The following is a 12,424-nucleotide window of genomic DNA, read 5'->3' on the forward strand; positions in this document are numbered from 1 at the left end:
TCTCTGAATATTTAAGGTCTGCCGTGAGGTGATCCCACATTGCTAAACTTGAAATCTCGATTCCCAAAACCCTGCTATTCCCTGGACCCAGTCCTATATTTTTATTTTATTGACAGTCAGGCACCAGGCAGCTTTGACTCTAGGCTCTGCATTCCCTTTCTATTTGCTTAAGGTGAAGCCCAGAAGAGGACTTGATTCTGAAAGGCTGTCTGGAACTTACCTCGCCCTGCATGAATCCCAGTGGACCAACGTGCATTTCTCCCTGGGAGTAAAAGTCTGATTCAAGAAGCTGGAATTCCAAACAGACCCTTCCCTAATCTACCCACAACCCTATTGATCCACCTTTCTTAAAGCAGATAAGCGGCAGGAAGACTTTTCACATGTGGACTCTCAAAGTAACTTGAGGAAAAACAGTGCAGAATCTACTGAAGTGGATAATATCATTATTTAATAATGTCAAGTACAAAATAAAAGAAACTACTGACAGACTTTTGGCTGATGACTGTCTCTGAGAGTTCTGAATCTTTAATTTATTGCCTTGTTAAAAGTAAATTGAATGTCAGGTATTCCCCTAAGATACTCTGCCATTGTCGGCAAGATGAGACTAGAATGGACTTTTGAGTAAAGTGGTAATCAAAACAGAGTGGAGACATAAAGTCAGCAGTTCTCCCTTTGTTCCTTTCTAAAATTTGGTGATCTGCAGAGCATTTTTGAAAGCTGGAGTACTGTTCCATCTCCTAAAAATTCTGAGGAAAGGGCCATTTTACCTCTCAATAAGGTATGGAGTAGTGGAGGTCTTAAATTTTGAGGTTTTAGCTTCACTGAATGGCCATTAGTAGGGTGAAATCTTCAAATCAGAAATTGGACAAACTGGAAGTATGCCAGCATTCTTTTCTTATCTCTTTTTTTTTTTTTGGCTGCAGCACTCGGGATCTCATTCCCTGACCAAGGATCGAACCTGGGCCCCTGCATTGGGAGTGCAGAGTCTCACCCACTGGACCACCAGGGAAGTCCCTATGCCAACATTCTTTAAGATACAAGGCAAAATACTTTAAAAGGGGTTTCAAAAAAATGAAATAATCTCTCTGATGCTTAAATAAGCCCTATCTAAGTTTAAGAGAATTGAACACTTACCACACAAATTAATAGAAGCACACCATGAATCAACAGTTTAAAGAAAAGGATAAGCAATGCTAGGGAACTTTGAGATGAAGACAATATGGTAAATAGAGAAAACCGGTGCACTGAAGCCTGGGACAGAGAATTGGTGGGACTACTAATCCCAGAAATTTATCTCACCCCCAGGCCTGTGCTTCTAAGAATAAATTAACCCCCAAGTCTCACATAAATAAGACAGAGGTGAGGAGGAGCTGGGGAGCAAGGCTACTGGGTGCCGGTCAGTTAATAACTTTTTTTTTTTTTAATTTTGGCTGCACCAGGTCTTCGTTGCGGCACACGGGATCTTTGTTGCGACATGCGAACTCTCAGTGCGGCATGCGTGTGGGATCTAGTTTCCCGACCAGAGATTGAACCCGGGGCCCCTGCATTGGGAGCGCAAAATCTTAGCCACTGGACCACCGGGGAAGTCCCTAGATAACATACTGATAAAGCCAGAATCATGATTCCTTAGTAAGTCCAAGAGAAAGCTGGCTGTGGATGTCAAGTTCCTAAGTGGTCTGTCTTATCGAGGTGGGACTTCTGCGGTAAAAAGGCAGAAAGTAGTTGAAGTACCCATGTTGAGGTGATGGGGATCCTGGTGAGAGTCTTCCTTGACTATGCATTAACAAGAGCCTGAATGTACAGGGGAAATGTATGTATCAGCTTATATTGATAGTAGAAGTGTGAAGATCATATGGCACCAATGTGAGAGACAAGAACCCAAATCTGACCCTGGAAAACTGCAGTACCTTTCCCCTCCAGGACCATTAAATATGAAATCAACTTGAAGAGACTCTAAGCCCTATACCCGAGTCCAGGCATTTTAGATCAGTGCTGCCCAACAGGAATATAATGCCATATTTTAAATATTAAAATGAAACAGCAAAAGCTAATTTTAATATTTCATTTCAATCAATATTTGAATTTCATTCAAATATTTTAAAAACTTCAAAATAGAGTCAATATAAAAAGCATTGAGATAGATACTACATTTTTTTAAAACTAAGTCTTCAAGTACTTTATTCTTACAGCACATCTCAAATTCGGACTAGCCCCATTTCAGGTGCTCAGTGGCCACTCTGGGCAACTGCTATTGTATTGTATAGCACAGTTTTGCAAAATCATCAGGGGCTGTTAGAGGTAAAAGGTAAGGGATTACTTTGATCATTGGAGACGTTAGAGGGATGCCTGCTCCTGGCCACGTGGCAAGCACTGTGTACCTGCAGAAAGCAGTCTTCCGCTTCCAGTAGGACAAATATCTGGGTGGGGTCCAGGCTGGGGAAACCTGTTGTCACTGTCCCTCAGACACATTTTTCAACAGCTCTCAAAACAGCTGTTCTGATTTCTATGTGCCTGCCTCCTTTGTTCTGAGTTCGATCAGAACTCAAGTGGGGAAAAGATGTTACTTGATGAACCTCTAACAACCCAATGAGGATATGGAGGAGGAAGTATCCAAGGTTGCTAGTTAGGGAAAGTTAAAAGATACTTCATGTGATCATGTATTTTATCTCTTTCTGAGCAGGATATTAGAATCCATTTATTATGATTCTGGAGGGAGGAGGAAGCTCTATTAGAATGGCAAAGCATGAATGGGTGCTGGCAATGGACACTCCAAAACTGTAAATATAAAACAGTGAGGGGGCTTCCCTGGTGGCGCAGTGGTTGAGAGTCCGCCTGCCGATGCAGGGGACCCGGATTCGTGCCCCGGTACGGGAAGATCCCACATGCCGCCGAGCGGCTGGGCCCGTGAGCCATAGCCGCTGAGCCTGCGCGTCCGGAGCCTGTGCTCCGCAACGGGAGAGGCCACAACACTGAGACGCCCGCGTACTGCAAAAAAAAAAAAAAAAAAAAAAAAAAGAATCACTTTGCTCTCATCCCCCTGGCAAGAGGTAGGGATGATGAGGAATGTCATTTTTACTCCAGGCAGCCTTAAGCCTAGCTAAAAGTTGGGGATTCTATTACAGAAAGGAGAAACAGACGTTGTGGCTTATACCCAAGCAGGGACAGTTAGGTACTTTGATTTTCTTTCTTGGGAACTTGAACTGGATAGAAAATTGGCCACTTTATTGTGGGAAGGAAGGTGAGAACATGCACCAGCCTGAAGATAACCCCACTCCCAGCTGACGTTTCCTAGAGCTCCTTGGGAGTTTGAAAGACTTTCATGTTCCAGGCACCTTAAGGTCAGCGGTATCAACTATTAACTAATAGCTTCTTGGGGACCGGACTGAGGTGCTTTCCGGGACTGAGATTCTGCTTTTCAATATTTCGAGGTGCTGCATGGAATAAACATCCCTGGTTACTTGAGGTAATCTCTGCCCCCCGATAGTGGGTCGTGGAGGCGCAGTACGGGGGAAGCGACGTGGTGGGGTGAACATCCTTGGAACGCGGGCGCCTTCCCTCCGAGGGAGCAGAGCAGCCAGGGAGGAATCCTGGGTGGGTAGCGGGGCGCCGCCCTCTGCCAGTTAGTTGGCTGGGAGTGAATTTCCCTCTCGAGGCGGGGTTTGGCGCGGCCGAACACGTCCTCCGGGGTTGGAGCCCAGAGTGCACACTGAGGAAGGGGCGGCCCCTGGATCGTCCAGGAAAGAGCTCTCCGAGAGGCCGAGCGCTCCTAAGCTCCCGGAACGGCCGCGCGCCATCGCAGAGATGCAGGGCCGGGGTCAAAGGCGGCCCCGCGGGGTCCTCTGGGAAGCGTCCTCCGGTGACGCGCCGCCGCGCCCTGCGGAGGATTCTGGGAGTTGTAGTTCATTAGCGAGTTCGGGCTGGCGCGACTCGGCACGGCCGGCTCCTAGATACATTTGTCGCGAGCCGGGCCTCCACAACGTTGTTCGCGAGGGCGCGCTTGGGCTCCAAGAGGGCTGAGCGCGTGTCCTTCGGAGTCTGAGTGGCCGGAAGGAGGGCGGTGGAGGGCCTCCAGGTGGAAGACACCGGGCTGCCCAGCTATAGGGTCGCGCGCGTGTTCCCGGGCCTCGGGGTGGACTAGAGCTGTGGACCCCCGGCCCCTAGTGCGTTCGTCGCGCCATTTTCCCACGGTCGTCACTTGCGCCGGCGGGGAGGAAGTCACCATGGAGCCTAAGGGCAGAGGTGAGAATTTCAGAAGGATGCCGCCTGCTGGAGAGAAAAAAGGAGAAAGGCTGCCCTCTGGCTGGGGCAAGCTCTGGAAGGACAAGCATCACATCTTCTCTGGGAGGGAGCCCATTCCTACCAGCTGGTCTCATGTTGGGGTTTAAGGGGAGCCCGCTACCTACATTGCCCTGCTGGTCTTTAGGATGATGTATACCTCCTTTACCACCCCCCGCCAAATCACCATATCTGACAATTTGGCTTTTGATAATGACTTTCTTTTGTTCTCACAGGAACCTCGTAAGGCGGTTATGGAGGAAGGAGACTATCAAATAGACCCATTTGGCAGATGGGGAAAGTGAGGATTCGAGAAGTCACAGGATTTATTTAGAGTACTTGGATTTTTTTCCCCAAAGGCCCATTGCTTTTCTGAGAAAGCCAGTTTTATATCTGAAAAGCCAATGTTCGAAAAGAATTTAACTAGTCTTTCATCCTGTGAGCCTGGAATAGAACAGGAGTGACTCATTGAGACACGGATTGACACACCGAGACTTTGAGATTATTTTGACGACACTCAGCAGATGAGAAATGGAAATATGTATTTAAGTGTCCAGGATCTCCTAGCAGAGTTCTACTGGAGTTTAAGGGCAGAGGAGCATAGGAGGAACCTGAGGCAGCCATGGTCATGACTGTCTTGTATAAGAGATGTTGTGGGATTGTCCCTTGGTTCCCTGTGTTGACTCTTCTCAGGTGACAAGTAGTTGTGTGTGGCAGTTTCTGTGAGTGTACTGCAAGCAAGAGTAATCACTGGGGCTCCTATTTCCACTTCTAGGGTCACTTTCTGAGAATTCAGACCTTCCCCATGCTGGAAACCCAAAAGAAAATGGCCTGACCTCTGTGCTGCTGACCCCTGCATACCAGGTGGGTTTAAATTTCTTCTTTTTTTTTCTGTTCTCAGAACATGAATATGGTTTCTAGCATTGTTATGGACTTGCTGAGCCGTGGTTCCCAGACCACTGGCTTCATCCTAATAAAATAATGAGCAGTGAACCTGATAGTAAATGCTCCTCACATGGACAGACCTTTCCCTCTGGCATCACTTCTCTATCCACTTAGTGCTAGATGCACACTTACAAGCTCTTCAGTGCTGTGATTGGCCTCCTGGCGAGATGCAAAGGAATAAAAGCCAGTTGCCTTGCCTTGTGAAGTTTACTGAGGAAATAAGATATAGATAAGTAAAATAGTTAAACAGCAAGAAGAAATATATATATATATATATATATATAAATAGAGAAATTACTAGTACAGACAAGTCATAAAAGACCTTAGAAGAGGTTTTCCATCCCCTAGAGTATTTGGGGGTAAAATGCTGGGATAAAAGCTGCATTTTGGAAGACAAGGGAGAGTAGGTAGTTGGAAAATAGAATATAGGAATATTCCAAGAGAGAGAACAGCTTTGACAAAAGTCTCCAAGTGATGAGAGAGTCAGAGGTCTTCAGGGAGAATGTGTGTCACTGTGGAGTGAGCTGGAGTGTGATGAGGGAAGTGTAGGCGTGTTGTAGCCAGACCACAGGGAAAATCCACACAGGATCTTATTCCAAAGGCAGATGAGGCCCCATGAAAGTTTTTAGAGGCCCAGCAAGATGAAACATGCCATGAATGATTGGAGAGAGAAGATTAGTCAAGATACTTCTGTAGGATCTGGTCTAGGATACTGGGAGAGTGGCAGACCCGTGGTAAAGGCATTGGGACCACCTGTCAAGCTCAGACCTGCCTCACAGCATCCAGGTGCTGACAGTGCATGCAAAACGCTCGGAAGAAACACCAGTACTGCTTCTGATCTGAATTGGTAGATCTCTTTCAGAGGGAAGAGGAGAGAGAGTCAGTAGCATCTGCTGGATGGTAGATGTGGTCTACCTGTGCCCTCAAGCACAGTGTGATTGGTCTACCTGTGCCCTCAAGCCCCCCACATACTCACACTGAGCAGCAGCTCCTTAAATGAGTTTGATTGCTGAGGTTTTCTCAGAACTAAAGTCTGAAAGGAACTGCTAGGTAGTCTGTTACTGCTGCGTAGTTTGTAAAGAAAAGAGACTGTATAAATTACATGGCTTGTGTTGAGCACTCCTGAGGCATGTGGCCTAAGGGACCGTAACTTAAATAAAGATGGAGGTTATTTCATTGTTCAAGTATTAGAAGAAGATTTAAATTATTTTGAGCAAGGGATTTTCAAAGTAAGTTCTCTTAACTTTGTGTCATTATGTGAATTATTTTACCAGTTGGTTTTGGAGGATATGTACACATATATACGTGTGTGTGTATACATATAACATGTATATATGTATATACATATATATTCAGGGGCTATGGCAAAAGCGGTGTTTCAAAGAAAGCCATGACTGGTTCATTTGCTAGCATCCCAGGGACTGGTCTGTTTCAATGTGACTCCATTACATTGAAGTTGTATAGAAAATATTTTTAATAGAGTTAGAAAAATTATTAGACATTTGTTTTATCAGCAGTAAACAGATTCAGCTCTAGATTCAAAGGAGCATTACCCACCCTGCGCACTCTCCCTACATTTTAGTAGACGGTCTAAACTTTGTGCCTGTCATCTAGGTCAAGGTAAGGTAAAGTAAACACTCCTGTAATGTTTTCAATGTTTGATACACTTCTGTTCCCCTCCCACCTCTGTTCCCAGGCACACTTTTATAGAACACCCCATTGAAACTTAATTCTTGTTTCTATTAATTCTTGTTCAAGTGTTTCACCTTCTTTTAATTCTTTGACAAATATTCACCGTGTTCCTGCTCTGTGCCAAAGACTAGGGCTGCTTCACTGGGAAAAATTAAACCTGGCCTCTACTCTCTTCGAGGTTAGCTTCTAATGGGACAGACAGACGTTAATCACAAAGTCCCCTTGCTATGTGCATAGCCCAAGAGGAGGGAAGGAACATGGTGCTACCACCCAGAGAATCAGGGAAGGCTTCCCTGAGGAGGTAACCCCTGAGCTGAGATCCGAAGTGTGAGTAGGATTAAAATAGCTGAAAGGATGGGGAAAGGGGGGAACATTCAGGGACAGAAAGCAGTGTGTGTAAAGGGGCAGAAGGGAGGGAGTATGACGTACATTTCAGGCAGCCAAAGGGCAGCCAGCAGCTGGAGCACAGAGAATGCGGGAGAAGCAGTGTATGATGGGGTAGAGAGGAGATGGTGGAGGTGGGGGGAGAGTGGTCAGACTGACTGGGGAGAAATGGCAAGAACACTTTCGGAACTCTGATAATTTGGGCTTGAAATTTGGTTTGTTTGTTTTTGCGGTACGCGGGCCTCTCACTGCTGTGGCCTCTCCCGCTGAGGAGCACAGGCTCCGGACGCGCAGGTTCAGCGGCCATGAACCCATGTCCCCTGCATCGGCAGGTGGACTCTCAACCACTGCACCACCCAGGAAGCCCTTGAAATACTGTTTTACAAATCTATATACTGTGACATGTGTAGCAAACACCTTAATTTTTAGAAAATATATTGGACTGATTTTATTCTCAAAGGAAAACGAGAGAGAAAAATAATTCATATTTCTTGAATCTCTTGTATTTTAAAAACATACCATAAAGAAAATACTTAATTCATAATTATATTTTCTCCACTTTCCCATATCTAAATAGTAAGGATTTCTGTAGTTCTATAATTTAACTTTTCACCACGTAAACTAGTAACTTGGTACCTTCAGATTTTACCCTGCAGTTGTGCTTTCCCACTTGCAGGTTACATGCGATTCTGATGCATGGACGTAAGGAGCGAGTCTGTGACTCCAGATACACCAGAGAATCTTAGTATTGGAAGGGATGGTAGAGGTCGTTTTGTCTAACCTTCCTGTCCTTCCTGTCTTTCTCCTCTTATGCCGTCTGTTTGAGTCCTTCCCAGAGGCTTCTGGAAGGATGTCCCTTGGTGAGCACTTGATGTGTTCGGTTTTTCAGGAGTCGATGATCAGGGATATGGCTGAGGCTCTCACCCAGTGGGGGCAGCTGAACACTCCTCAAGGAGATGTGCCTGAGAAGCATAGGAATCTGGTCTTGCTGGGTAAGCATCACCCCGGCCCCCACCCAGTGTGGGAATTTACCCAGTGTGGTACCTTTGCTTCCTCAGTTCCTAGGAGCTCTGACGTTCTTAGATTCAAAGATTCTTAATCCCTGTGTAAAGTCTGATGCAGGCAATTTCTTCTTTTTGTTTCTGGATATAAGTTTAAACCTTCTGGAGTCAGAAGTGGACACCTTTATATCGTAATTGCGTAGGCGGTAGCGTCCTTCTTCTCTACTCCCTGACCAAGGATGTTGAGACAAAGTTCTAATAAAAACACCTCTTAAGAGATGGGTGCTTATTCTTTTAATAGGGAGAGGTAAAAACAAGTGATTCAATTATTCTGAACTCAAATAGACCCCATATCAATCTTCCTACCTTCTTCTGAGCGCTGTTGAGGGAGAAATCCAGAACCGACCTTCCTCTCTCTTATACTGACTGTCTTTTCTAACGACCAAGGAGCTAACACTGAGCTCTTTACCAGACTCCTTTTTCTTTCCCCACAAACAGGGCTTCCAATTTCCAAGCCTGATGTAATCTCTCAGTTAGAGTGTGGGGAGGAGCTGGAGAGAGAAGTCTCAAAAGCAACTAGTCCAGGTGAGTGATTTTTGGAAACAGTGAACGTAAAACCCAGATGGTCAGTGGGAAAAGCATCTTTGCAATGCTTGTGGAGGAGCCTTTCCAGATTTTGCTAGACCCATGGAAAGCTTGAAGTGAACTGCCTTTCTCCTGGGCCATACTCCAGCTCTGTGTATGCTGACCTGTTATAGAGTCATAATTTTATTTTTTAGAAAGTCAGTACTTTCCACCCTTTCAAACCAATTCTTTTTCCCAAATAAGGTGAAATAATGTTTGTTAATAATTTGTTTGGGTGCAAGACTCTAAACCAGGTTTTTTATTTTATTTATTTATTTATATTTATTTTTTTTGCGTTACGTGGGCCTCTCACTGTTGTAGCCTCTCCCGTTGTGGAGCACAGGCTCCGGATGTGCAGGCTCAGTGGCCATGGCTCACAGGCCCAGCCGCTCTGCGACATGTGGGATCCTCCCGGACTGGGGCACGAACCCGTGTACCCTACATCAGCAGGCGGACTCCCAACCGCTGCGCCACCAGGGAAGCCCCAGGTTTTTTCATATATGTTATTTTATCTCTGCAAGATAACGTGACTTTTTGTCTCAGAACAATGACTATAAATTGATCTCTGAGTCGTCCCTTGCCTTCTTCTCTAAGTGGAGGTAGCATAGCATAGTGGTTAAGAGTGCAGACTTTGGAACCACTCTTCCTGGGTTCAAAGCCAATCTGAACTACTTACTAGCTCTGTGAGCTTTAACAGATTGATTATTCTTTCTGTGACTCAAATTCCCCAACTGTAAAATGTGGGTAATGATAGCACTTAACTCATAGGGTTGTTGTGAGGATCAAATGAAATAATCCAAGGGAATGCTTAGAACAGTACATGGCTATGTGCTAAGCAAATGATAACTAATGATTAAGTCCTGCTAACTTTTCTTTTGAAAGATGTCATGGATTTGAGCCTATCACTTTTGTCAAACTGGATACTGCAGTAGACTACCAGCTAATTATACTTTCTTTAGCTTTTAATTATACTTTCTTATCCTTGTCTAATTAGGCAGCATAATACTGCCAGATTTCCCACAGTGAGTTGTTTACTCTGCCAGTTCTCTATTCCCCTACCTGCCTTCAAGACCTACCTGCGTAGTCATTTTATCTTCTCTGTTCAACTTGAACCCTTAACATGAGACAGGCAAGTCTCTGACTATCCTCCGCTAACCATGTGTTTTCTGCAAATGTTTGGGGCTTCAGTTCTTCCACTCCCCTTAGCTAAAAGTTCATTTACCTTTAAGCTGTTTCTACCTATTTATCCCTACAATCCTAGCCACTTCCTTGATTATGATACGTCATTGAGAAGGTTATATCGTATTGATTTATTTCATGTAGAGTCATGGTTGGAATGGATAGTAATGACCATTTAAGCCTAGAATATTTAAAAATTTCTAGCAGTGCAGGTTTTCCCCCCAAACTCTTCCTAAGAAGCCTGGAATTTGGGGACAGGTGTCCTGACAGGTTGGGGACCAATCTGAGCATGTGGGGATTTGACCTTCCCCTCCCCACACACTACTTATTTTTTTGTAAAGGTTGGTTCTGTTTTGCTGTTTCCAATTTGTTTGGTGTGGCGTGATCAGAGATGATCAGTTGCTTTTTAATTACTAATTGAATATGTAGATCTGAACTACCTTGAATGCTAGCTTCTAGGATTTGTGTCTCACCTTGAGACAGTGGAACCAACAGAGATTTTTGTATAAGAGGTATGCTTTTAAAAGGTTAGTCTGCCAGCAGTGATTGGGACATATTGGAACAAGAAAAGATTGGTGGTAAGATCAGCTATTGATGGACATTCTCAGGGCATGATGCTCTGGTGAGGTGGTGACAGTGGGCAATCCATGCGAGACCATCATTTTCTGATCCCAGTCCAGTCTCCACCAGACCCTGTTTCTTATCTGCTATTTCCCCCATCACCTCTGTTTAGTCTTGTTCTGTTATTCTTTCTCATTTCCTCCCCTGCTGGATACAGGAATGTTGAGCACTGCTTTGCCCAGTCATCTTTCTTTTCTCATGGTCTCTCAAGGTTGCAGGGCTATTTTTGAGAACTTACAAGTTCCTCTGTCCCCTGTAAGCATTTTTTGTTTGTTTCATTATTTTCCTACCACAGCAATTATTTTTCTCTCAGTGTAGGAAATGATACATTGTATTTTTGTTTCTTTCACACTGGGATACAGGACTGGAATGCAAGGAGCTAACTCCAGAGCAGGACATTTCTGAAGAAGAATTAGCCCCTGTTAACACTGGGGTGTTAATAGAGAGATTTCCAAAGGAAAGTTCCAGTGAATGTGAGGATTCTTTAGAGAGTCAGCAGGAAAACCATGAGAAACATTTAATACAAGAGGTTGTCCCTCAGAAGAAACCTTCTGGGGAGAGAAGTTACCAGTGTGATGGATTTGGAAGAAATTTTAGTCGGAGGACATTCCTTGTTCAGCAGCAAGGAGAGCGACGACACAATTGTGATTTGTTTAAAAAGAACTTGAAACAAAATTCAGATCTAATGAAACATGAGAAAATTTGTGCAGAAAAGAAGCCCTGGAAGTGTAATGAGTGTGAAAAGGCCTTTAGTTACTACTCAGCTTTTGTCTTACATCAGAGAATTCACACAGGAGAAAAACCCTACGAATGTAATGAATGTGGTAAATCCTTTAGTCAGAGCATACACCTTACTCTACACCAGAGAATTCATACGGGAGAGAAACCTTACAAATGTCACGAATGTGGGAAAGCCTTCAGTCACCGCTCAGCCCTTATTCGGCATCATATAATCCATACTGGGGAGAAACCCTATGAATGCAATGCATGTGGGAAGGCGTTTAATCAGAGTTCATACCTCACTCAACATCAGCGAATTCATACTGGAGAGAAACCTTATGAGTGTAATGAATGTGGAAAGGCCTTCAGCCAAAGCACATTCCTTACCCAGCATCAGGTCATTCACACTGGAGAAAAACCCTATAAGTGTAATGAATGTAGGAAAGCTTTTAGTGATCGTTCAGGCCTTATTCAGCACCAGAGAACTCATACTGGGGAGAGGCCTTATGAGTGTAATGAATGTGGGAAAGCCTTTGGCTACTGTTCAGCCCTGACTCAACACCAGAGAACTCACACTGGGGAGAAACCCTACAAATGCAATGATTGTGCCAAAGCCTTCAGTGACCGCTCAGCCCTTATTCGTCATCAGAGAACACACACTGGAGAGAAACCTTACAAGTGTAAAGATTGTGGAAAAGCTTTCAGCCAGAGCTCATCTCTTACAAAGCATCAGAAAACTCACACTGGAGAAAAACCTTATAAGTGTAAGGAATGTGGAAAAGCTTTCAGCCAGAGTTCATCCCTTTCTCAACATCAGAAAACTCATTCTGGAGGGAAAACCAAGGAATATGGAAAAGCCTTTAGTGAGCATTCAGCCTTTGGCCAGCAAAAGAGAATTCATACTGGATAAAGGTCCTGTACATGTAGTATGTTCAGAACATATTTATTGAACAATTACTATACATGCTGTGAGGGCTACAAAG

Source organism: Leucopleurus acutus (assembly GCF_964270905.1).
Source record: "Leucopleurus acutus genome assembly, chromosome: 12".
In the NCBI taxonomy this organism is placed as follows: Eukaryota; Metazoa; Chordata; class Mammalia; order Artiodactyla; family Delphinidae; genus Leucopleurus; species Leucopleurus acutus.